This window comes from Tamandua tetradactyla, chromosome 16 (genome assembly GCF_023851605.1).
Source record: "Tamandua tetradactyla isolate mTamTet1 chromosome 16, mTamTet1.pri, whole genome shotgun sequence".
Taxonomy (NCBI): Eukaryota; Metazoa; Chordata; class Mammalia; order Pilosa; family Myrmecophagidae; genus Tamandua; species Tamandua tetradactyla.
Window position 1 is genome coordinate 51,301,741 of NC_135342.1, and position 26,467 is coordinate 51,328,207.

The 26,467-nt window shown below is 54.2% G+C and overlaps 1 protein-coding gene across 1 annotated transcript in view; it reads left to right on the forward strand.

Annotated features, from left to right (window-relative positions):
* The first annotated feature begins 9,164 nt into the window (after positions 1–9,164).
* ADGRG1 (adhesion G protein-coupled receptor G1) overlaps positions 9,165–26,467 on the forward strand; it is a 43,458-nt gene continuing 26,155 nt past the window's right edge. The window contains exons 1-2 of the mRNA XM_077132553.1: positions 9,165–9,261; positions 10,394–10,506. The gene's annotated coding sequence lies outside the window, so the exon portion shown is untranslated. The remainder of the gene's footprint in view (positions 9,262–10,393; positions 10,507–26,467) is intronic.

Below are 26,467 nucleotides of genomic sequence, written 5' to 3' on the forward strand. Positions count from 1 at the left end.
TGTTTTTTACTGTTAAATATAAAATGTATACAAAGCAATGATTTTCAAAGTGCACTTCAGCACAGAACAGAGTTTGTTATGGGTTACCATTCCACTATTTAAGATTTTTCTTTCTAGCTGCTCCAAAACGCTGGAGGCTAGGAGATTTTTTCCCCCTTTTTTGTGAAAAATAACATATATACAAAAAAGCAATAAATTTAAAAGCACATCACAACAATTAGTTGTAGAATAGTTTTCAGAGTTTGGTTTGGGTTACAATTCCACAATTTTAGCCTTTTATTTCTAGCTGTGCTAGGGTACTGGAGACTAAAAGAAATAACAATATAATGATTCAGAAATCATACCCGTTTGTTAAACCCTACCTTCTCTGTATAACTCCACCATCAAAGATCAAAGATCACTTTGATCTTTCTCCCACTCCTTAGGGCTATTTGGACTATGTCCATTCTAACTTTTTCATGTTGGAAGGGGCTGTCAGTAATGTGGGGTAGGGATATGGAACTAGCTGATGTTCTGGAGAGGCTGGTCCCACTGCATTTCAGGATTTTTCTGGTCCAGGGACCCATCTGGAGGTTGTAGGGTCCGGGAAAATTATCCTAGTGCATGGAACCTTTAGTTAAAAGATGTGCAGTAAAGCAGAGAAAAATATTTGCTGCATCTGTATGAAATAATTAAAATTTCTAATGTGCAAAATGGGCCTCTAACTCTGTAAGAAAATGACAAAAGACCAATTAAAAGTGGGTGAAGAATCTTTGCAGAATCTTATCTAATGCCTTAGGTGTTCTTTAGGATTGGCAGAATTGGTTTTGGTTGGGGTTTGGCAAGTTATGATAGGTAGCAATGTCTGACTGAAGCTTGTGTGAGAGCAACCTCCAGAGTAGCCTCTCAACTCTATTTGGACTCTCTCAGCCACTGAGACTTTATATGTGACATTTCTTTTCCCCTTTTGGTCAGGATGGAATTGGTGATCAGTCGCGCCTTTTAATTAGATTATTTCAGTTGAGGCCTGCTCCAGGGTGGGTCTTAATCCTCTTATCGGAGCCCTTTATAAGAAGATAAAACACAGAGAGAAGCCTCAGAGAAGCTTAGAGAGAAGGACACACAGAAGTTCCGAGGGAGAGAAGCTAAAAGAGAGAGACACGCAGAAGATGAGAGAGGAGGCCACTGAAGCCAGAAGCTGAAAGTAAGGAAACCTGGGACCAGCAGACATCGCCAGGCGCCTTCCCTCGTGAGGGAGGAGCTGAGCATCGCCTGGAGACTGTCTTCCGGGAGAAGGTAAATCCCCATTTTAAAAGCCAACTCATTTCTGGTATACCGTACTTCATCAGCCTTTAACAAACCAAAGCAGTTAGCAAAAATTAAAAATCATTGGTATAGGTTGGGGAAATGGACACTTTCATACAGTTTCATAAATTCACACAACTTTTTTAGGGAGCGTTATTTGGTAGTGTCTATAAAAATGTTAATTGCACAGACCCTGTGTCCTACCAATCCCTTTTTTAAGAATCTATCTTTCAGAAATAGTCACGTGTGCCCGACATGTGGTTTAATTACTGTGGAGTGTTCTATGCTAAAAATTGGAAGCTACCTAAATCTGCTTCAATAGGAGCAATTTAGCTAGGGCTAAATAAATTTTATATTCTGTACAATGAAATTCTTGCATCAATTAAAAAGAATGACATAGAACTACATGTACTGACCTGGAAAGCTGTCCATTATACCTTGACAAAGAAAGCAAGTTGCAAAAACTACATATAGTATACTAACTCTATTTTTGTAAAACAACTACATATAGCAGTTGTAGGTATACGCCATAATACAATAAGGTCTAACACTGAGTTATTACCATATATGCCAGGAATGATCCGCATTCTTATTCTATAGATGAAGAAACTAAGGCACAGAGTGGTTAAATAACTTGTCCCAGGTGACACAGCTAGTAAGTTGCAGAGCAGGGATTTGAAGCCTGGCCAACCAGAGCACATAACCATACATACCGCCTTATAGACATAAAGCCTTTGGTTAACCGCGGAATCTCCCACAGCATTGGAAAAGCAGAGTCACTTTTTAATAAATGCTCCAAATACATAAACAGACCTTAAAAACCATGCGCTGGTACAAAGGACTTCTGATGGAAAGCCCTGGTTTCCTGCACACTCCCTTCCCGGAGGCCACCACTTGTAACAGTCTCAGCTCAGGCGTAGTTATTCCGGGGCACTGTTATCTAACATGCTCCTTGTGCTATTTTTTCATTTGTTAACCCCAAGCAGCATCTGCTGCCTTCTGCAAGCACTCAACAAAAGGAAAAATAGCTTTTCTTTTTTTCCCTCTTCCTATTATGGTTCTTCTTAATAACAGGCTATTTGATGCGGCAGCACCAGGCCTGGCCCTGGCCTGGCCCCTATACCCCTTAAAGCTGAGATAAGGTCCACTGAGGCTCAGAGTTGGGCAGGGACTTGTCCAAGGTCACCGTGAGTCGGTGATGAGGGTGGAGTGGACCCCTGGTCTGAGTGGCTCCAGGCCAGACTGCTTCTGTGCTACCCCATGGGGAGCCAGCTGCCCCCTGCCCGGCAAGGGCCCCTCTCACTCTGGCAGAGGCTCAGCAGGGCCCGCGGGAGGGTGGACTGAGGCTTCCGTGGTGGCGGCGACAGGCATATTTGCAGAGCGGCAGGTGCCGCCTCCCAGTGTTTGGCCAGAAAAGCCTTTTATTCTCACCTGTTGACTGGCCCAAACTTTGACTCTCGGGGCCCTCTCACAAATGGTGCTGCAGATCACTGCCTTCTCTGGCCCCCACAATTCCAGGGATAAAGCTGAGGCTGGTAGAGAGCTAAGTGCCCAGTACGGGAGACCCCTGGGATGAAAGCACGACTCTCCCAAACCCTGGCTGGAGTCACTTGGAAGGGGGCTTTTTAAAAATACCAATGCTGAACCCCATCCCAGAGCAACTAAATCAGCAACTGGGGTGGCAGGGCCTTGGGTCTAGATGGAGAGGGACCCAGAGAAGTGTAGTCATTTGCAGGGGGTCACACAGCAGCAGTGGTCTGGGGACATAGGTGCCCCTGCTGAAGCCTCTTCAGCCTGGAGAGAAGCAGGCTGGGGGATGAGAGGGCAGAGACAGAAACGCCCGCTCTGAGATGGTGTGGTCAGTATTGGCCTTGCCCTTTCAGCCCCTTCTCCTCCATTCAGTGAGCTCCTTGCAGCTTTGGGGTAGCAAAAGGGTCACATCCGCGCAATCTGCTCTCAGGTCACATCTGAGCAATCTGCTCTCAGAGAGGCCACCCTGCTTCTTAAGTTACCGAACCCTCATCTCTCTGAGTTGTGACCTCCCCACCTATAAAATGGGTATGTGGGTGGAGCCAAGAGCTGGACAGAGATGGGACCCCCAGATGTAGCCTGTGACTTCGAGCTTCAGCGTGGTGTGGGCCGTGCAGGCTGCTGGGGGTCGGCGGGTGCCAGCGTGCTGGGGAGGAAGGACCACCCAGGGTAAGCACTTGGGGTCTCATGGGCCTGGATTCAAATCTTGGTTCCACCCCTATCAAGGGCAAGTACTGTGCACTCTTTCAGCCCCTGCTTTTCTGACTCTGAAACAGGACGGTCACAGAGCCTGCCTCGTAGAATTAACGTGAGGGGCAGGGTGGGTGGCATTTGAGAGGGCGCACCCCCTTGAACTTTGCCCTCAGTCTCCCTAACTGCATGTATAGGACATACTTATCACTTGGACTGGAGCTCAGGGTCGGGTGGGAAAATGGATAGGCTGCCCCTTCCATGTAAAGGGGCAGAGTTTCCTCCCTCCAGGCTCCATGGTAGCCCCAAGCTGCTGAGGTGTCCCTCTGCAGGAAGCCTAGGGAGTCAGAATCTGTGTCAGACTGCGGAGGTGTGCCCAAGCAGGGCCAATGCTGGGCTACCCTGGAAACGCAGACAAGCCTCTCTGACTCAGGAGTGGCATCTCCCTCCAGTTCCCTCCGACATTCCTACTGCTCCCCGTGTCTCCCACCCTGCACCTCACTTTCTCAGCTGGAGCTGCTGCTTAGGCTTTAGTCTGACTTGAGTCGAGAGAACCTCAGGGAGGCCCCACCTGCATCTCCTACAGCTGCTCCTAAGACCCACCTCCGGGAACAGCCTGCTTCTTCGGTGCCAACCACAGCTGCAGGGGGCAGCCGCTCACTTCAGTCTCCCCACCGCAGCCCAGTATTTGGTTTCAGGTCTGTTTATATGCATCTGGGTACATAGCTATTCATGTTTGTTTGTTTATTTAATTATTATTGGGCACACAACATTAAAACGGTGAGAACGGAAATATTTCTAAAATGGAAAGAACAGCCACCATCACATCAGCTGGTTTAAATTCTTCCCAAGAGCATGACTTAAGCACGAAGTGATTTTCATAGTTGATCTCACAGGAAGCTGACAAAAGAACATGTTCCAGATGGGGAAACTGAGGCACAGAGCTGTTCGGTTCCCTCTTCAAGGTCGCACTGCTACCTAGCTCCAGAATCCCTGTGCTCACCCATTCCTTGGGGTTGCCCCTGCTTGCCCCACATCCCTGCCACCTTTAGGCCTGACCCAGAAACACACATTTTGCACCATGGTTCATGCCACATGGAGCTTTTCTGAGTGGCTCCTGGCTACTAGTCCTGCCTTGGAGTGGGATACAGATTCCTGAGACAGGTGGAGACACTGTCTTTGTTTTCTGCTTATTTGCACTGTATTTAGTACCCTAAGCAGTTTTTCTGTTGTGACCACAAGACAATAAGGTGGGCTGACAGCTGCCCTGCTCTAGGCCTGCAGCTTCCTGCCCCCACAGCCTTGACATTTGGGCTTGTACCCTTTAACTGTGTTTGGTTGGCATGTGGCTGACATCAGTACCCCGGCTGAAAATACCCCAGGATGGGGTGACTCAGCCTGTAAAAGCTCAGTCAACTCAATACCCGGGGCAAACGTGGAGAAGCCCCACAGTGCTGAATAAGGAAATCTGCAGCCTCATGGAATGCCAAGGATGTGGCCTGGTGATACTGACTCACGTGGGCCTGGGTGAATTGCTCTGACTCTCTGGGTTGCCCTCAGTCTCCCCAACTGTAAAATGGGGACAGACACTACTCAGGGTTGTCTGGATGGTCAGCTATGCCTGTCGGTTGGCAGAGTACTTTTTGGGGTGGTTCCCCCTTCCACCCCAGTTTTGTTATGTGATTCACCCATAAACACTGCAGATGGGTCCTCTGATAATTCCCATTTCACAGATAAGGAACACTGAGGCTCAGAGAAGAATCCTGACTTGCCCAGTGCCACCCAGCTGGGGAGTAGTGGCCCCAAGACTCAAACTGGCTCTCCTGACTCCCAGGCAGGACACAGAGGAATAACCAGGAATTGACAGAATCTAGAATGCCAGACTTGACTGTGACCAAAGACTGAAGCTGGAAGAGAATAGATTCATCAGGGGAAGCACACAAAGCCATCAGTTAGCCCTCTGTCCAGTTTCTGAAGGGGGTGGAGCCGATCCCAGCGCTCTGGCTGCTCCTGGGGCTGGCTCCGGGGGCTCTGGGCTTGTATCTCTCTGTCTGGCTGCAGAGACCAGCTTTCCTCCAGATGCGGCCAAATGGAGCAAGTTTTAGGTAGTTTTAATGGAAGAAGCAGAGGCCAGTGTGATGCATAAAGTGCTAACACTGAAGACTCAGAAGGGGTTTAAAAGATTGATCATTTTTCATTCCCCTCACTTTTGGATATGGAGAACATTCTTTTGTGAGCTCTTCCCACGTGCCAGAACTATTGGAAGCACTTTAGCGTTTTCCCCTTTAATCCTCACAGCCACTCCATGGATAAATATCCTGCTAGCACCACCACTTCCAGATAAGGAGACCGAAGCCAAGAGAGGTAAAGTGACTGGTAGGTGACTGGAGGAGCTTCAATCCCTTCCAAGCAGTCTGCTCTCAAGCCTCTGCTGAGCCACACCTCCGCTGCCTGCGCTATGGTTTTGTTTTCCAAAACCTAAGGTCCTGGCACCTGTTGGCACCCCACAGACATCAGTTTAGTGGATAAATAAATGAATCAGTGAAAAAAAGACTCAAGTGGATAAACTGCTGACTCAAAAGCAATGTTGGAGACCATTCGGCCCTCCCCGCTGACCACCAGGCTTCTCTCCAGGATCCCAGCTAAGCACCTCCATAAACTTGGAGATGGGGAGCTCACCAGCTGACCCTGTGGGCAGCACTAGCTCTCCGGGAGAGTATGGAGGCTAAGCTGGGGTGCTGCTGCAGCCTGAGATGTCAGAGCTGGGGGCTCCCCCTGGCCCACCATACCTCCTGAATGTCCAGATGGGGAAAGGGACTGATTTCCTCAGATTCCCCCTGAGCGGGAGTGGGTGAGCAGAGGCAGGCTGGGCTTACCCAGGGCCAGACAGAGGGCCCCCACTCCTGGAATCAGACTCCAACTTTGGATGGTTACTTCACCTCCCTGAGCCTCGTCTGTTAAACGGGCATGAAAAGTGGCTCCCACTCATGGGTAATCTACAAGATAATCCACGTGGTGGGCCAGCACGAGGCCTGGCCACTACGACGGCAGTTATTATTCCCATCACTATCGCCATCAGGCATGAGAATGGGGTACTGGGGCAGGTCCTGGACTGGAGAGTCCAAAACACCGAGCCCCCAGCCCCACAAAAGCTCTCCAGGTACCCGTTCTGTCAGGCCAGGGGCTTTGCTGAGCCCATCCCGTGTCCTCCCTTTACCTGTGACAGGCAAAGCGAGGTGAATGCTGTGTCCTCATTTCATAGAAGAATAAAGGCACAGAAAGGTTATGCCATCTCCCCAAGGTCACCCTGTGTTTTAGTTTGCCAAAGCTGCCAGAATGCAACAGACCAGGTGGACTGACTGTTAGTAAGGGGATTTATTTAGTTTAAAACTTATAGTTCTTCAGAGGAAAGGCAGCTAACTTTCACCCGAGGTTCCCTCTTACACAGGAAGGCACATGGCAATGTCTGCTGGCCTTCCCTCCCGGCTTCTGGCTTCCAACGGCTTTCCCAGGGCGATTCCTTTCTGCAGCTCCAAATGTGTGGGCTGAGCTGCGAGTGCTGAGGTGAGGTGTGCTGGGCTGCCGAGCTCTCTTCTGACCTTTCTCTTCTAAGCCTCCAGCTAATTAAATGAAACCTCACTCAGTGCTCTTAGATGACCACAAATGCAGTCAGCCTCAGATGAGTTTCACATATTGATGATTTAAGTCCACAGAAACAAACGATGGGCATCATCACCCGGCCATGTTGACAAAGGAACCTAACTACCACACCCTGCAAGTGAGCATCCAAGCCCAGGGCTTCAGCCCCGGATGCTGCTGTCTGCTTGGCAGAGCTCCACGATTATATGATGTACCGGGCCCTGAGGGCACAGCGGGGGTGGGGTGCGGGTGTTGGGAGTGGGGAACTCACCAGCAGGTATCCAGGAAGTCACTGGGACTCCCCTGGTATCTTTATCAGAGCAGGTGGCATCTCTGGGGCTATGTGCCTAGCTTGCAGGCCCCTGGGGAAACTCCTAGGGCTTTAGGGGTCAGGCTATCCCCTTGCAGACCTGCCACTCTCTGGGATGCCCCATCTCCCTCCTGGTGCCCCCTCATCTGTGCTCAGTTGGGGCAGCCCACAGCTTCCTGTAGGCAGAGCAGTTGTGCATGCATTGGGCAGAGCAGTGCTATGTACACTGTGTCAGCAGCATATATGGGGAAAGTGGGGTGAAGGTGAGGGAACCTAGGAACCAGTCTTTGCCATGGGGACTGGGCTGACCTCTAGGAATAGGTCTGAGCTGGGGGCACCAGACAGTCCCTTCCCTCACCTTCTTGGGATCGGAGCTCCCCAATACTTCGCCCGACCTGGATCCATCCTAGCTCCCGTGCAGCTACCTCAGGGCCTTTGCACACATACTGTTCCTTTTGCCTGGCAAGCTCTCATTCCAGACATCCCAGAGACTACCCCCTTTGCCACATTCAGTTGTGCTCAAGTGTCGCCTTCTCAGAGAGCATCCAAAAATCAACCCTCTTCTCCATCATTTTCCCCTCCCCTGCATTATTTTCTCTATCCTTCTTACCATTGGATGGATTCCACATTTATTTACTTGTTTGATAATTGCCCGTCTCTTCCCAGTTCTAAGAGGGTCTTTTTAGATTTTTGTGGGTTGTTCACAGATGGATCTTCACTGCCATCACCGCACACTTTACTGTGCCTTGTATACAGTAGACACTCAATAAAGACTCACTAAATGCATGGCTGAAGCCATCCACCCATCTTCCTTCCATCTGTCCTTCGTCTACGCTTCCCATGTTCCCTCCTTCACCAGCATTCTCCCAGCATTTCTCTGCACCAGGCACTAAGCTGGGGTGTGGTGGGGGGGGACACAGAGAAGGAAAGAGATGTTTTTGATGCTGGGGGTCAGTTCCAGGAGAGGGGGTGCCCACAGGGCTAGGAGAGATATGATGGGATGGGGGCGGTGAGGGAAGGTTCCCAAGGCTTGTTCAGGTACCCCCAGTGCCCTGTAGGGAGCTGAATCACAGTGGCACCCGATGCAGACTACGTCGAATGGACCAGCGACTGAGCAGATGGCTTCCTGGAAGAAGTGGTGGCTTAGTTGGTGGATTGCAATATTGGGGGTGGAGGTGGGGGTCAGAAGCTGTGACCTTTACAATACACATGCCTGCCATCTCCCCCGACCAGGGCATACCACCTTTGGGGAAGTGGGGAGTGGAGAGTCAGCGCTGTCTGTTTGCTCGTTTTTATTGCAGGCTGCTAAGGCAGGTGGGACTGGCCCAGGATTCAGGGGGCCTGAGCTCAGGGAGGAGGCAGGAGAGAACTCACAGAGAGCTGGCTGATTACAGCAGCCAGAGCATATTTTCTTTACCCCCGTACAGCCCTGGGTCGGGGGCACTAGGGCTCAGGGACATTCAGTGACTCCCATAGGCTCAGCAAGGGTGGGGTGGCAGCCACATGGCTCAGCTAACCTGCATCCCTGGGCGGGGGTGCTGTGAGCCCTGGGTGGGGCGCTGAGACAGGCCTGGGGTAGGGGACTCAGTGCCCAAGGAGCCAGCTCGGTCTCTGGAGGGAAGCCCAGGTAGGAGAGAGGGGGGTGGCAGCCTCTGTCTTGGGCCCAGCCGGAAGTGGGGCTAGCCGGGCAGGCGGAGCCTCACCTGGGGCCGCCCGCTGGGAAGAGCTTAGCCTGGGTGCCCGGGAGGAGGTGGAAGGGGAGGAGCAGCAGTGGCTGAGTTGGGTGAGGGACCTGCCCAGACCCAGAGGTAAGAGGCTGCTGTTTAGGGCTGGGGAGAGGGGTAGGGGAGGTCAGTGGGGTGTGGCTCCTAGCCTAGCTCACCTGACCTTGGCGGGCCCCTCAATTCTGGTTCAGTGCCATGTGGGCACAGGAAGTGTGAGGAGGCCTGGCTCTCCGATCGCCTGGGGTTCGGGGTGCCTCTAGTGGGAGGCCCCAGTTCTTCCGGGGCTACCCCAGGCTGCCCTTTGCAGGTGAGCAGGTGCAGTGTCTGTTTGAGAAGAGCGCTGGAGGTTTAGGGTAAGGGTTGGGCTGCGGACCCCGGGGTTTGCATAGGAGGCCCTGTGCCTCCTGCCCCCGAGCCTGCTTCCTCCCGGGATGTCGTGGGAAACCGGTTTGGGAACAGGTTGGCCCGGGTTGGTTGAGTTTTTACAAGAAGGAGGAAGGCAGCCTACCTTGCCCCCTGTAAGCTGGAGTGGAGTGGGGGGCTGCCAGCTGCCAGCAAAGGGACCCTGTGCCTCTCTCCAGCCCCCGTCACGGCGCAGGGCGCAGTGCAGCCCTCTCCGTCGTGGCTGCCAGAGGCAGGAGGTGAAGGTCAAATTGCTTCTCTGCGGCCACACCCTGGCTAGGCCCCTGTTGTGAGACTCCTAAATAGTGGCTGAGGACACACAGGAACGGGGGGTTGCCCTGGGCAGCCCCTTCCTCTCTCTGGGAGTGTTTCCTCATCTGTACCATGAGGGAGTAGGACAAAAGCAGTGATTTAAAAACAAACGCTAAGCAGTGGAGCCCCACTTTGCTAACCCATTCTAATGGGCTCCATATCAACAGGTGGGGGTGTGGTTTGAGGAGGGTCTGGATTCGGGAGGGGGACCGGCCCTGAGCCTGCACTGCCTCTCTGAGCGTGGCTTCCTGGTGGACAGCAAATTGGGGCCCCCACATTCCCTCCATTAACCAGGGTGCCTCTGCTCGCCTCATTGCTGCTCCCTTGTACTCCTGAGCCACCTGCACCCCAGCACTTAGGGGGAGACCCTGGGGTTTCCCTGGCTGTGGGGACAGAAGGCAATGCTTCTGTGAGGTGTTGGGGTGTCACCTGGGGCAGGGGGCAGGGTGCTCTGTGGGCTTTTCTCAAAGTGCTTCCAACTCCACCTCCTTTTACGAAAAAGAAGTGGCAGCAGCCCTGCATTCCGGGTGAGGAAACTGAGGCACCCTCTTTCTGACCCTCCGTGTGGATGTCCTGCAGTTGAGACCTTAACGCAGCCCTGTGCGGGGCACCAAGGTATATGGTGGTGGCGGTGCAGGGGGAGGTGGCGGTAGCATGTAAGGTGTGGGGGGCGGGGGCTGCAGGGCAGAGCAAAGCCGAGGTCCTGGCCCGTGGGGACCCCATGGCAGCCAAGTGGCCTTGCACAGCGCCATGCCCGTCAAGATGAAGCAAGCCTGCCATCTTTGCCCACATGCTCTGCTGCCTTGGTGAAGGGTTATTAGCATCTCTAGGCCTTACCTGGGCCCCTGGGAATGGGAACGATGCTGCCTCACTGCCTGAGCAGAGGCCCCTGGCCCAGCCCTGGGTGTTTGACAGCGGCATCCTGACCCTTTCCCACCAGGGCACAGGGAGCTGCTGGCAGAAGGGGCAAGTGTCGAGGCATCACCGGCGGCTGGGCTGGCTTTGGAGTTGGGGGGCGCTGGTTACCCCACTTGTTCTGGAAGGGAGGCTGGATAGAGAAGGTAAAAGCCTCTGCTGCATCCCTCCTACTGGAATAAATTTACATTTTAAAAGGGAAGGCAGTGGGGAGGACAAGGTAAACCCAAGGACAGGGTAAGATAGCACTGTTATCCTCACTTTACTGTGAGGACACAGAAGCACAGAAGTCCAAACAAGGACAATTGGATGCCATACCCTCTGCTTTGCTATTTGGAACAATGTTGGGGGAGTCTGGGTAGGGTGAGGGGCAGTTCAGAGACCCCCCGTCACTGGATCTCCCCCAGCAAAGCACCTGGGGGTCCCCGGGAAAGTGTGGTCCTCCCAGGAGTCTCATCCTAGGAGAGTCTGCACTCCTGGCTCCGGAGACAGGGTGGGAAGACACATCTTGACTACCCAGCTCCCAACTCCAGAGCTGCAAATGGGGACCCTGAAGCCCAGAGATGGGCAGGGTCTCCCTAAGGAACTCAGGCATCTGGGACCAGCCCTGTACCCCCTTCCCTCTGCAAGGCGGTGAGGAGAGGGCTTGTAGGGTGTCCCATCCTTGCCCTGGGCTCAGGGGGCTTCTGAGGGCTGGGAGGTATGGGCATGGCCAGTTAACCTTCTAGATTGGTTTTGGCTGGATGCAATCCTCCTGCCAAGTGCCCTTGGGGGACTGGGCTGAGGGTCAGACATTCCGTCATGCTGAAGGAGGGGAGGCAGCTGCCCTGTCTACCTTCTACCTCGGGTAGTTGGGCACCCAGGCGTGCCCGCCTCCAGGGGAAATCAGCAGGGGTAGCCCTCAGAGGCCCAGCCAGGCTGGTCTCTGTCCAAGGGTCTGTGTTGTGCAGTGGCTTCCTCCAGTACGGCAGGGACAGGGCGCCTGTGGGGGAGGGAGGACGTCTGTCTGCTTGTCTGTCTGGGCTGGGTCCAAGGCCACTGTTGTTGGTACGTGGCCAGGATGCAATTGAAACCAGGAAGGGGTTACCAGGGGAGGAAATGGACCTTGAAGTTGAACCCTTGCTCAAATCCTGTGTGACCTTGGGCTGGGATCCTCCTTCTCTGAGCCCCAGGTTCCTCTTCCAGGAAGGAGCAAAACCTCCTTGGCAGGGTTGTGGGAGAAAACACAAGGTATTTGCCTGGAACACGGTGAGCGCTCAGTAGGTATCCTTGGGCCCTGAGTCTGGTACCTTCAGTGGCGAGAGGTGAAGAGAACGCCCTGCTGGGACCAGGTGTGGACACTGCCCACTGGTATTGGGGAGTGTTTCTTCCCTGACCACAAGTCCTAGTGCTTTTGAAAGCTGATGCAGGTAAACATGGGTAGAGCACCTGGGTGGGCTCCACCCCCCACGGAGCCATCTGTGTTGAGTCTATCCTTGGAACTCCAAATAAGGTCTTGGAAAACAGGCTTGGACCTAGGCAGTCTCTGTTTGCCTGGAGTTTCATTCCACCATTGCAGCTGGTGCCAATCTCTTGCATCCCAAGCCTGGGCTTGAATCTTCATTAGACACGTCTCATTTTAAAGACCTGGTAGGGCTCTCGTTCTCTGTGCATCTTGGATATGTCTGACTCCCTGAGCCTTCCTTGGCTGGGACATGGGCAGTGGGTGGGGACAGCAGGCCTAGGGCACGGGGCACACAGCTTTCTTTGTGAGGGCAGCTGAGTCACATGAGCACCGCTCCCCACTGGGCCCCGGGGCGGGCATGACAGGGGATGGCGTTATCACAGGGCTGTGGCTGCCCCCATGCCTCTGAGTAGGAGGCTTTCCCACGGGAATGAACAGGGTGGCGACCACGAAGTATGTGGTCTGGATCATGGGACCTGGGTTCGAATCCTGGCTCTGCTGCTGACTTGCTCTGAGGCTTTGGGAACCTCCTCTCTCTGAACCTCAGTTTCCATCTCAGTTAAATGGAAGCAATCATCACTGCTTTGTTTGGTAGGGAATATGTGAAATGTAGAGGAGATCCTGGGCATGAAAGGGCTTTGCAAACTGTGGAGTGCTGTACCTTTGGCATTTGTGTTGGCTTTGTGACAGCAATGGCAATGGCCAACATTTATTGGTTACCTGTGGTGTGCCAGGCACTGTGCTCAATGATTTAAAAGGTCACTTTGCTTGCAGGGGAAGGGGCCAGGACTTGAACTGCTGTTGTCCAATAAGCACCCACTGTGGTACTACCCCTTGCATGGGCGGGCAAGGCTCTTCACTGTTTGTAAGGCTGTCTCTCACTTAGATGGTGCCATGGCTAGAGGGTTACAGATGGACAAAGTGAGGACTCCAGGGGGAGGGCTGAAGGCCCCTCCCAACCCTGCCCTGCCCTCTTCTTATCCATGTCCTGTGATCCGTATGTTCTCCTCCCAGCTCCCTGGCCGCATCTCTGTGTCCTGGATAGTGCAAGCTTATTCTGTGCCAAACCTGGGCTGTGACCTTTTCATGGGAGGCCTCATTTGATCCGCCCAATAGGTGGTGCTATTATGGCTTCCATTCGGCAGGTGAGGAGGCAGATGGCTAGACTGATGATTCCCCGTGACACCCAGCTGGCAGGGCCTGGAAAAACCAGGAGACAGCTCAGGTCTAAGTCCCCAGCCTCTGTCCCGTAAAATGAAAGCCTTTCTGCAGTTCTGGTCTCTCCACCCCATCTGGCCTCCATCACCAGCCAGCAGCCCTCACAGCCTTCTCTGGGCCCAAGGGGCCCGAGCCTCTCACTCCTGAGCCCTGTACCGTGCTCCCAGCATCTGTTGGAGGGCTCCTCCACATGTTCCAGCAACACGTCCATGCCACTGTCCTGAAGAGCAGCATCTCCCCTGTCTCCCAGAGGGGCACCCCATCCTGGGTCCTACGGCAGTTTCTGACATCTCCTTCCCTGTCCCCCCTTCTCCAGCCTCCATGTGCTGGGTAGGGGATCCTAGCCCTGAGTCTGGCTCTTGCACCCAAGTCCCCTCCTCCCTCTGCCTCCATCTTCTCCAAGCCCCCAGCTGGACTGGCCCTGCCCTCTGCCCCACCACGCATTGTACCCATGGCTGCTGCTACAATCCCCTAGAATCTAGACCAGAGTGACTCCCACTTGAATGCAGGCTGCAATCACCTGGGCATCTTGTTAAACCACAAACTCCCATTCCACGGGCCTGTGGGCCCCATGAGATGCTGGATTTCTAGCAAGTTTTCAGGTAATGCTGTAGTCTGTGGACCACATTTGAGGAATGATCACACCTGTCCATACCCAAACAGCTCCCCTGGCTCCCCGGTGCCTTCATTAAACCCCAAATTCCGTGCTTTCAAAAACTGCCAGAATCTGCCCCCGCTCTCCTAATTAGAGGCCACCTAAGCCCATGCACAGGCCCAAGTTCCCACCCCGCCCCCTGTTTATGCTGTTCCCTCTACCTGGCATGCCCTTCCCACCCATCTCTGTATTGAGACACCCGCCCCCCCTCGCCCTCCCGTAAGACCCAGCAGGGGCTCTGGAGCTGACAAACTTGGTTCAAACCCTGCCTCTGTCTCTAGGGCTTGGGCAAGCCCCCCTCCCTCCAACTTTGGGCCTTGATCTGTCTTCTATAAAGTGAGGATATTGACTGATGTGAGAACCAGTCACCAAAGCAGATGGTGAATAAAAAGTACCCAGAGAGGGCCTGGCACCTAACAGGTGTTGGCTTCGAGCCCACACTTTGCTCCTCTGACTATGTCTAATGCGAGGTTACCCGTGGGACCCAGCCCTCAGGGTGGGGATGGAATGAGAATGACCCCATAAAGCAGAGGCTCTTACACAGTCTTAGGATTAATAAGAGTTTATTTATTTGGTCCTACTCCTTTGACTCCCAGAGTGCCCTATGGGCTGCTCATCTCCCCGGCCAGACTCCCAGACTTGGAGCTGGTCCTGCTCCCCACAGAGCCTGGCCCAGCGTCCCACATATAATAGGTCTCTGAGAAGGAAACCTGATCCGAGAAGGCAGGCGGAGCTTGGGAGGTCTTTCCTACGTGGCCAGAGTGGCAGCTGACTTCAGGCTTTTGGGTCACTCGCTTGGGCATCCACTGGCCCCTGCTGCCTGCAGCTCCCCATCTGTGCACTGCTGGCCTGGGTGCTCTGTGGTGGATGGGGCAGCTGCCCCGTGACCTGGGCCTTGGGGAACAGCTGAGGCCGCCCCAGCTATCAAGGTCCCTGCAGGACAGACGTGGGGGAAACTGAGGCTTTGAGGGAGGTCCAAGTTGCCCAGAGCACACAGCATACCCGGGCCTCCCCATCCTTTCCTGGATAACTCACTTCCACTCCAGTGTTTCCTGGTCCCCCATGTGGGCTGGGCCCTTCTGCCCGGCAATAAGGGAGGGTCCCTGAGGCCTCGGGAGAAAGCTGCAGGCCTGAGAAGGGGCACATCTCACGGTGCCCACCTGCCTGGGCCAGCAGGCTATTAGCTCTGCTCTAAACTCTGCTCTGGGGGCCTCTTTGCACCCCCTGGGCTGGCCTTCCTTGCCCTACTTTTTCCATACAGACCGATTTATGGCAGACAGGTGAAGGCTGGACTTCTTCCGCAGCCCCCAGCCTCCTAGGTGGCCTGAAATGCTTCCATTCGTGCTGCCTCTGGACGGCGGCAGGCGGCTTTTCCAGGCTCCCTCTTTTAGAATGCGATGCCTGGAAGCAGAGTCCCCCGAGCCTCTGCCATGTCCAGGCGCCACACTGGAGGTCAGGGGGGCGGCAGAGCTGTGAGTAGGACCAGGCTGCTTGGGTCCAAGCCCCAGCACGTCCCAGCTGTGTGACCTGGGCCAATGCTCTTCTCTGGGTCGCCTTGTCCTCTCCCTTCTCCATCATCTTCTAGCGAGCACTTACTGAGGCCTCCCCAAGGGCCGGGCACTGCTTTCTCAGCAGCAGGCTCTGCCCTTCGCCGCGCCCCGTGGTGTGGTGGGGTGGCGGGAGCGAGAAGAGCCTGGAATGAAGTCAATGGCCAGTAAGTGTTGTCACCATCATTAAGCCTGTTCTTACCGGTTATTATTGTTATTTTCATCACTCGCCCACACGGTATGGTGAAATCCTTGCAGCACCTTGAGGCTTGGGAATCATTTATCCCTGTTTGTCGTGCGGCTGGGGAAGTCTGGGAGCTCCCACTCGGCAGGGCAGAGGAGTTTATCTGAAGCTTCCTATCTCCCAGAGCAGCCGTGAGCCTCGGCGGTGGGAGGGGGCCGCTGCCAGAGGCGAGGGGTCGGGAAGAGGAGGGGGTGGTGGCCCGTTTCCAGATTTCTCTCTCTGAGCTCCTGGAGCTGCCTCAGTTTCCCGGTTGGCCCAGCAGACAAGGAAAGCCGTTTACTGCTGGGGGTCTCAGAATCCAGAACTTGGGTCCTGGAATGGTGAAGCCATGCATACCTGGGGGGAGCACCGCCAGGGGCCCCTTCGTGGCTGAGACTAAACTGAGGCCCAAGGTCAGATGGTCACCTGGGTGTGGCCTGGCTGGCCTCATGCCCGGCTGCCTGGCCCCCCCTGCCCCCCATCTCCCGGCTTGCCTTCCGCTCTGCCGGTCAGCGCCGGCTCCTGTCCGCTGCCAGGGAGGCTGGACTCTCCTCCAGGAAGGGGCAGTTGTCGCCTGGGTCTGGGGAGGGGGTGTGGGCAGCATCTACCCGCCTGCCCGTTGCTGTGGCAACCCTGGCCTCTCTGCGGGAACTTCAGGAAAGAAGAGCTCTGGGGAGGCGACAGATGGAGGGCGAGGTGGCAGAGCTCTCCGCGGCCCGCGTCCGGGAAGCCTGGCACCTGTCCGCCTGGGCCGGGCGAGTGGGAGGCTGAGGTCCCCCCTGGCCCCCGGCGCTGAGTCACGGGCATCCCCCAGGGTCGCCGCCTCAGCGCTCTCAGCCCTGCCCCCTCCCGGCCTTCCTCTGAGAAGTCTACAGTGACTTAGTCATCCCCGCCTGTCCCGGGAGCCCAGGCAGGAGGGAGGAGCCCGCTGGGGCGACAGGGGGGGTGGCTCCCCCCGCCCCCAAACACACCCCGCCCCCTCCCCTGCACGGGCTCGGCGCCGGCTGCCCGCCCTGCCCTGCCGCAGGAGAGGGGCCCGCAGCCTCCCACGCTCACAGCTCCGCGGCCGCGGCGGCACCGGCGGGTTCCACCTCCAGGGTGGCTGCTGAGGGGCGGTCCCGCCTCCTGGCCCCGCGCAGGACCCTCTGCCTGGCTCCAAGGTACAGACAAGGGTGTGCCGGCAGGTGGGAGGAGGGATGGGGGTGTGGGCGTATGTGTGTGGCTGTTGAGCAGAAGGTGGGATGGTGGAATGAGGAATGGGGGGCGGGGGGTTCCCGGCAGTGAGGTGGGATCTAGCCCAGAAAGGTCTTGCCGTGGGGGAGAGGTCTCTGAGGTGAGGGTGCATGGACAGGGAGATAGATGCCCAGGAAGGGAACGGAGCCCTAGAGGAGGAATCTCCTAGAGACACTCCTGCCCCCACTGTACAGATGGGAGGACTGAGGCTCTAAGAAGGAGCAAGTCTGGGAATGGAGAGCCAGGGTCCCGTGTTCAGGATGAGAGGACATGGCTGAGGGTGGCTTCCCCTTGCAGCTATCTTGGGGACTGGGTTCGGAGAGCCCCCAACTGAGCCAGGGGCGGTCTGGCTCTTCATCATCCAGACAACGACGGGACAAGGCAGTCCCAGCAGTGGAATCTAGGCATGGGGCACCTGGGCAAGCCAGGGTCCTGGGAACTGAGGGGCAGGGAGATGGGGAAGCAGCTGCTAGAGGCCAGTGAGCCCCCTGTCCGTTAACCACCCGACCTCAGGGCTGCCGTCTGCTTAGGGCTGATAGGACTTCTCAGCCTGGTGACACCGCAGCGCCCATTGTTCCACCCGGGGGTGGGTGGGTGGAAAGCGATGGTTCCTGTACTGCCCCCACCCTAACCAACCCCTCTGGGTGATGCTGAGACGGATTGTCCAAGGGCCCCATGGGAGGGAATTGTACTCATGTTCCTGGAGGGACATGGGGGACTTGAATTGAGAGGCGTCCCTCTCGTCCTTCCCCCGGAAAATGTGGAGCTGGTAGAAATCACCTTTGTAGCTCTTACAGCGGGCCAAGGGAAGTCTTCATATCAATGTTTATTGAGCAGCTACTCTGTGCCCAGTTCTGTCCTGGACACAGAGGACATAGCAGTGAATGAGCAGATAAGGTCTCTTGGGACTCGTGGTGGCCCCAGCTCAGGCCCCCTGCCCCCTCCCTGTGGGGCACCCTAAAAGCAGAGGGTTGGCTGTTTGGGAGACTCACTGGGCTATTCCGTGGGAAGCGGAAGATCTGCTCTTTGACAGCCATTGGCAGCTGAGCTGGTTCACTGGAGCTCAGACCAGGGGTCCTATGGGGTCTTCCCTGCCAGTGTCCATCCAGGGGTGAGACTATGCTCTTGGGGTCAGGACTGACCTCCCTCTCCTGGTGGGACAGGAGGTCTCTGGGTTCCAGTCCCACCTTTGTCATAGCGTCACAGTGGTTGCCTTGCCTGGCCTCAGTTTCTTCAGCTGCTAAATGGGTGGGTGGGGGGTAGGACTAGCTGCCCTGCCTCCCATGGGCCTGGGGCTCGGCTCTGAGAGTCTCCATCCTGGAGCATCGCTGGCTCCAGGCGTGGTCTGTGGGGCAGAGGCGGTGCAAGGCAGCCTGAGCGGTCGCCTGGCTTCAGTGCCGGGGGCCTGGGGCAGGGGCCGGTCAGCCCGGCCTGACACCCTATCTTGTGTAGGACACAAACAGACAAGACAGTTAGGATGTGAGGCTGGGGAGTGAGATGAGTGCTAATTGAAGACTGGAGAAGGAGAGACCGTTTCTAACTGGGGATCCAGAGAGGTGCTCTGGAGGACATTTAGGCCGGGCTTTTTAGATTTAGGAGAATGGGGGAGGGGGCATTCCTGGCAGAGGAAACTGCAGGAGACAAGGCCTGGTTTGGGAAAGGACAAGGAACTGGGGGAAAGCAGGAGGGCACAGGGGACCTGGCAGGGCTTTGAGTGTCAGCAGGTCCCAATTCACCCTGTGGGGAAAGGGATGGGGGGAGGCCGTGGGTGTAGAGAGCTGCCAGCAGCAAGGCCGGGTGGGGGCTGGGGGGGCTGGGGGCCAGACTGCGAACCCCTAGAGGCTGGGGAGGGGAAGGTTTGTGATGTGGACATCGGGCCTCCGGCTGCCGGGCTGGAGGCTTGTGCCTGAGGGACAGCTTCATGGGCTGGGGCAAGAGGGACAGTGGCAGCCCAGCAGAGGGAAGGGGAGAGTCCTGGGAGGCCATCGCAGGGTCTGTGTGTGCTGTGGGGACGGCCTTCCTACAGGGGCACCGCAGGGCAGAGGCAGGAGGTGGCAGGGACAGCCACAAAGGGGACCCCATTGATGGCACCCCAGCTCGCCAGGTCCTCGACAACTCTGTCCTCGGCTAGGGCTGTGTGTGGGTGGTGGATGATGGGTGCTGACCCCCTTTCAGGGATGCAGGAGCAGAGGTCTCCTCGTGGCAGATGTGAGGCCTCGGGGGCAGGGCGGCTGAGGGAGGCCTCGGGGGAGGCAGTGGGGATGACAGGCGTGGGGAGGAGCATGGGGAGCTGTGGTAAAGCAACCCCAAACCTCTGTGCTGCCTCTTCCTCCCACCCTGTGCCTGAGCAGGGCTCAGCACCCCCACCGCTTCCCCTGGGTCCTCGGGGGCAGCCGTGTGGACTGCCTTCTGACTCATGGCAGATGGGGGCATCACGTGAGTAAAGCCACAGCCAGGGGTGACCAGGACCCCAGGGACCAGGCAGATGGCAAGTGGGGGGCAGGGCATGGCTGACACAAAGGGGCCTTTTAGATGGGGGTGAGGCGGAGCCCTGGCTGAGATCGAGTCTGCCCTCCCCAGAGCTGTTACTTGGTTGAGACTGTGCCACCCCACCCACCCACCCCTCCCCATCCTCATGCCTTGTCTGGAGTTCCTTGAGGCCCTCAGGAGGCCTAGAAGATTCTGGGGACAGGCCTGAGCTACTGTGAAGGGGGCCGGTGATGCAGAGAGGGGGTCAGGATACACATTTTCTGACCACGACTAGCTCCAGCTGCCCTGGCATGAGAGGCCTAAGGCACCTTCCCAGCCTCTTTAACCCCAAATCTTCCTGGCCCCTGGTGGCTCAGCCTTTCTGGCCCCTTCCCTGACCCCAGCCCCAGCCCCAGGTCCTGGGATCAGCACTTTACATGCACCTTTATTCCTAAGAGTCAGGTACTACGGCTGTGCCCACTTTTGAGATGAGGACACTGAGGCAGAGGGAGCTCACACAGGGAATAAATCTGTGTCTTTGTGGATCCAGAGTCTGGGCTCTTGTTCACTGTGCTTTACTGCCCCCTTGGTGGGAGTGAGGAGGGGCTCCTTGGCTAGGCCAGCCATGATGCTGGGCACTGGAGGGTCCCTGCCACAGCCCAACCCATGTTCCTTGCAGTGACAGGACCTGCAGAGATTGCAAGGACAGCTTGGCTGGTTGAGAATCTTGACTTTTTTCTTTCTGGTCATGCAACCTTGGGTATGTGCCTCAGTTTCCTTATTTTGTAAAAAGAGGGCTGGTGTGAGGACTAAAGGAGTTAAAATGGAAAAGTACTTAGAGTAGAGTTGGTGTTAGCCTTTAATATTATGTCTCCCACTGGACAGATGGGTAAATAACTTGAAAGTATTTCTTCCATTTCTGAGAGAGTGGAGACAACCTGGGTCCCTCAGGACCTGCCCTGTCCCTTCCCAGCCTGACTTGTGCTTTGGTGGGGAGACCATTGTGGCAGACGTTGGTGTCCAGGGCTGGCGCCTGCTCAGGCTGAAATAGTTTGTGGTGTGCTTGGCAGTTCCAGGAAAAGACATGTAACGGCAGGCAGAGATAAAAACTCAGCCTGGTGGAGCTGGTAAGACTTCTGAGCCCCAGTGGACTGGGCTGTCTGTGTTAGTGGGAGATAGCCTGGGGGTGGGGACCACAGTTTGCAGGAGCCAGCCCAGGCTCCAGCCCCTGAAAGGTAGATGGTTCTGCAGTTTTATGGCTCTGGCTGAGCTCCCCAGGCTCAGGACCATTTTAATTGCAAAGTGAGTAACAGTGAAATACTGAAGCTGCCTCTGTCACATCCCAGGATCCCGTCCCTTTACAGAATCTACTCCCCTCCCCTTCCTCCTCAGGCCTCTGTCCTTCTCCTCCTCCCAGAAGGAGTTCTCAAGGTCCATGGGTGGGGGTGGGGGATGGAATCAAAGGGCTTAGGAGGCTTGTATCCCACTGACAGATGGTGTAACCTCTCCAAACCTCAGTTTCCCTGTCTGTAAGATGGAGATGACAGTGTTACCCTTTGCAGGGTTGTTGCTGGAATTTGGAGCATTGTGTACCTGACACAATGCAGAGCTCTGAGAAGTCCTCCATAGACCACTGCTGATAGTTTAATCTTCAGGCTCATGGGGTGATTGAGTTAGAACTAGATTCAAATCCTTGGAAAACTGCCTCAACTATGTGGCTTGATTTCTCTAAGCCTCATTATTTAAACTGTACTATTGGGGATGATGATTTCTAAATCTCAGAGATTCACTGCGGGGATTAACTAAGCCACACATTGTAGGAGCTCATGAGTTGTAGACCCCCAGCTGCCCCAGACCTTTGCATTCCCCAGCTCACCTCCCCTCTTGGGAGAGGCACACAAGTTGGGTGGCTAGGGGTGAGAGTTCGCGGGCTCTCTCGTTCTGTCCACCAGCTGTGTGAACTTGCACAAGTGTATTAATCTCTCTGTGCCTTGTTCCCCTCATCTTAAACATAGGGGTGTAATGGCACTTTGAGAAGCTTAAATGTGTTGCCTGATCTTAAACCATGAGCCCAGCATCTGACTCCCGGCAAGCACAGTTGTCATTCCTGCCAAGCTTGGGAAATTCATCCCTGAGCAGCAGCCCCGCCCTCCCGCGGTGCTGCCGGGAAGAGCACCAATCCCCACAGAGCCCTACCCGGCCACGCCCACTCAGTGTGGGTCCTGATCTGCCAGCCTAAGGAGCTGTCCAGTCGCGGCACTTTCTAGATGGCCTGGGACTCCTCCTGCAACATGGGACCTGAGGCTTGACCTGCCACGCCACTGTCCTGGGTCCAGAGGGGAGGCCTGGGTCCTAGTTGTGCTGGCTTCCTGCGGCTGAGCAGGACTCTGTGGTTACTTCTCGGTGGGAGCTGAGTTCTATGGCTACTACCCTGGATCCTTCACCCTGTGGCAGGGAGACAGCTGCCCAGACCTACCTGCCTGGATGGTGAAATATGTGAGGGGTGAGCCCCAGGGGCTGTGGGGGTAGTTGAGTCATGCCTGGTGCACCGCCCACTGCCCGCTGCTCCTCTGGCTGTGTAACCATCTGAGTGTGTGGCTAACAGCGGGGGTGGTGGTGGGGGTGTACTCAGAGCCCAGCCCCACTCCCCTTATGCACAGAGTTTTGCTAACTGCAAACACCCTTTTATCTCCATCTGTATCCACATTTCGCAAATGACAAAGCAGGTTCAGGGTCCCCCTGCCAGTCAGTGGTTGCAGAGGTTTAAATCTGGGTCTCCTGCCTCCAGGCATGGGCTTTATCCTATGGCACTACAGAATGGTGGTTCCCGCTGTAGGTAGTGAGTTCCCCATTTCTGCAGGTGTTTAAGGTTGGCAGGGAAGTTATAGAGGGAACGTGGGTATCATGTGGGGTTCTTTATATCCCTGAGCTTTTCTGATGCTGGGCAGAGGGGCTTCTTTTCCCACTTTGTCCCCATTCATAAATGTCTTAGCAGCACATGGATCACTTTAGGGCTATTAGACAATGTTTGTGGGCAGGTGGCACCTCCATCTAGAAACCCTCTCTGTAACTTTGTATGTGACCTTGCCTGGTCTTCTGCCATTCCGCACACCTGCGTGTGACATGGCCATGCTAGAGCCATGGGCAGTGGCCAGGGCCCAGGAGGAATCCACTTGTGTGGTTTCCTCTGAGCTGTCCTTTTCCTACATGTGTCCCTGTGCCTGCCACTCCCTCTGCTGGCTGCCACCTATGAACAGAGTCCTGGGCCTGACGGGCAGGGTCTGTCCCCAAGCTGTCTGGGGGTCCTGGTGCCTGAACTGGGAGTAGGAGAGCTAGGCCCAGGGTGGCACCCATCACCAGCCTTGGGGAAACACAGTGGCAGATGTCAGCATGCCTAGGAGGCCTGCCTCTGTCCCTCATGTGGGTTTGGGGAACCCAAGTCAGACGCTGCAGTAATTGATGTCCAGGAGGAAGACTGCATGGGAGTGTTTGCTGACCACAGTGAGAGGGCAGGACAGTGAGATCAGGGGTGAGGGGGGTCTGGTTTCCATTCCTGGGCTGTGAGGCCTCAGGCCCATTGCTTGGCCACTCTGCGCCTCTGTGTCCACCTCCCTTCACCGGGGGTGTCAGGCAGGACAGTGGAGGCAGCACAGGCTAAGGAGGGCAGAGTTGGGTTGGATCCAATTTTACCAACTGTGTGGCTTCTCACTGAGCTGTAAAATGGGAATAATAGCACGTCCTCATAGGTGGCCGTGTGCATTCCAGGAGCTCAGTCACTTCGTGTCGTGCACACTCAGCCGTGGCTCCCTTCTGTTTTGGTTTGCTAAAGCTGCTGGAATGCAATATACCAGAAACGGAATGGCTTTTAAAAAGGGAATTTATTAAGTTGCAAGTTTACAGTTCTAAGACTATAGGAATGTTCACACTAACATTTCTATACTTTGAACATAATAGAATGTTCAAACTATAGAACATATAGTTTGAACATTTTGTAGATAGAGAAGGATGCCTTATTCTATAGATAGATTAAGATGCCTTAACTCCAAAGAAAGGGCCAGTGAAGTTTGGGGTTTCTCTCGCAGCTGGGAAGGCGCATCGCCACATCTGTGAACTTTCTCTACCTGCTTCTTCAAATAGCTTCCCAAGCGGCATTTTCCTTCTGCGTCTCCAACGGTCTCTGGCTGTGTGGGCCCTGAAGCTTTTTCTGAAATGGTTCCCTGTTAAAGGGCTGCCGTGAGCAACCCCATCCTGAATGGGTGGGGAAGCATCTCCATGGAAACCACCTATTCAAAAGGTACCGTCTGCAATTGAGTGGGTCACATCTCCATGGAGGCATAAAAAAGATCCCACCCAGTAATACTGAAGGAGGATTAGAGAACATGGCTTTTCTGGGGTAACCAACAGTTTCAAACTGGTATTTTCCACCTTCTGGACCCCCAAAAGACACGTTCTTTCCAAATATGAAATACGTTCATTCCATTACAATATCACAAAGCCTTAAATCATTTCAGTAACAATTCAAAAACAAAACAAAGTCAGAAACAGTACAAAATCTCATCAAAGTCAGTTACAGGCATGGTCTGTCCTAAGGCAACCTTCTCCTTTGGCTCCTGTAAAAACTCAGAACAAGTTGTCTCTGCCAACATGCAAATGAAGGACAGTCATAGGATAGATGTTCCCACTTCCATAGGGAGAAATTGGAAGGAACACAGGGGTCACTGGACTCAAACAATTCTGAAAACCCTCAGGGCAAACTCCATTAGATTTCAAAATCTGAGAGTCATTTATCCTCAGGGATTTCAAAAGCAGCAGTCCCACCCTTTCCAAGGGCTTGTGCAGCAGCCCTGTTCTCTCCAAATGCACCCTTTGGGGACATTGGGGAGATCACCTTTTTCTCGGATCCACCTCTCCAAACATTGGGGCCACACCTGGGCTCTCTGCCATCTCCAGGGCACACGCTCAACCCCCTTAGAACAACCTGGTGGCAGCCAGGCTCTCCTCAGTTCCCAAGGAATGTGTTCCACCCTTTCCAAGGCCTGAGGCATGCAACTCTTTCAGCACATTGAAGGGAAAGATGCACCCTCTGCCTTTCCAAGTACTTGGGAGGGTCTGCATTTCTAACCTGAGGTTTCTTAGCTTCAGACCTTAGTTTCCATGGTTTGAAGTTGTTTTTTCTCCAATTTGTCTCTTTTCTGTCCCTTTTAGTTCAAACTGGCTATGGCTCCATTTGTACAAATCCCACAATACTCTTGTTGGTTTTCTATGAAGTATGCAGGGATCACAACCATCAGATAATAGGACTTTCCACAAATCCTTCCTGGATAACTCCATCTCCATTCCTGGCTTCTCTTGTAATGGCTGACTGCTTCTGTGTTTGGTTAAATCCTCACATGTGGCACTATTCTCTGGGTCTCCTTTTCTGGAAGTCCAGAATTTTCCAGACCATCAATTTCTGGTTTCTTTGTACCCAAGAGTTCAGTTCCCAACTTATCTCTTTCTTGTCAGATTTCACTATAAGCTGCAAGGAGAAACCAGGCCACACTTTCCGCATTTAATTTTGAAATATCTTCTGCTAAATATCCAAGTTCATGGCTTTTAAAATCTACCTTCCATCCAAAACCAATAGTCAATTTTGGTAAATTTTCTGCCAATTTAAAACAAGTATCACCTTCCTTACAGTTGGCAATTACACATGCATTATTTCTGTCTAAGGCCTTATTAGAAGTATCTTTAGGGTCCACATTTCTACCAACAGTCTCTTCAAAGCATTCTAGGCCTTCTCTATCAAGCTCCTCAAAACTCTTCCAGAATCTTCCCCTTATGCATTTAAAAAGCTGTTCCAACATGTTTCGAATTTGCAAACCACAGTACTCCACTTCTCTAGTACCAAAATCTGTTTTAGTTTGCTATAGCTGCTGGAATGCAATATACCAGAAACAGAATGGCTTTTCAAAAGGGAATTTATTAAGTTGCAAGTTTACAGTTCTAAGGCTATAGAAATGTACAAACTAAGGCATCCAGAGAAAGATATCTCAACTCCAAAGAAAGGGTCAATGAAGTACAGGGTTTCTCTCTCAGCTAAGAAGGCACATGGTGACAGTCTGTTAGCTCTCTCTACCTGCTTCTTCAAATGGTTTCCTGAGGGGCATTTTCTTTCTTCATCTCCAAAGATCTCTGGCTCTGTCAGCTCTGAAGCTTTTTCCAAAATGGTTCCCTCTGAAAGGGCTCCAGTGACCAATTCCACCTTAAATGAATAGAGACACATCTCCATGGAAATCAAGAGGTATCACCCACAAGTGGATGGGTCACATCTTCACGGAAACAATAAAAAAAAAGATCCCATCCAGCAACATTGAGTGAGGTTTATAGAACATGGGTTTTCTGGGGTCCACAACAGTTTCACACCAGCACACCTTTCCTGTGCCAGCTCCCTTATGGGTCTCTGCAGGCTGGTCTTTGGGATACACGGACCGCCCGAGTTCCTAGACCTCAGGATGCCCTGGCCATAGGCACGTACAGCTTCCCCTCCCTGCTCCACCTTGTTTGCGGCAATGAGAACGTGACCTGTCTCCGCAGGGCTACAGAAGGCCCTCAGGGCCCTTGCAAGTGGTAATTTAGCCTTTACAAAGAGAATAAAATCCAAGGTTTGTTGCTCACACATTCAAGATAGGAATCTCAGACATCATTTACTCCAGCAACTTTAAAACCTCATCTATGGATTTAGGAAAGGCCTGGGCTCCCAGACTTCTGCATTGTGGGACTTCTCAGACCCTTTACTGGGTGGATGCATATTGAGACTATCCAGAAGAATTGGGCTGGGATTTCAAGTCCTGTCCTGCTCTTGAGCTGTGCACAGTCCTTTCTCTCTGGCC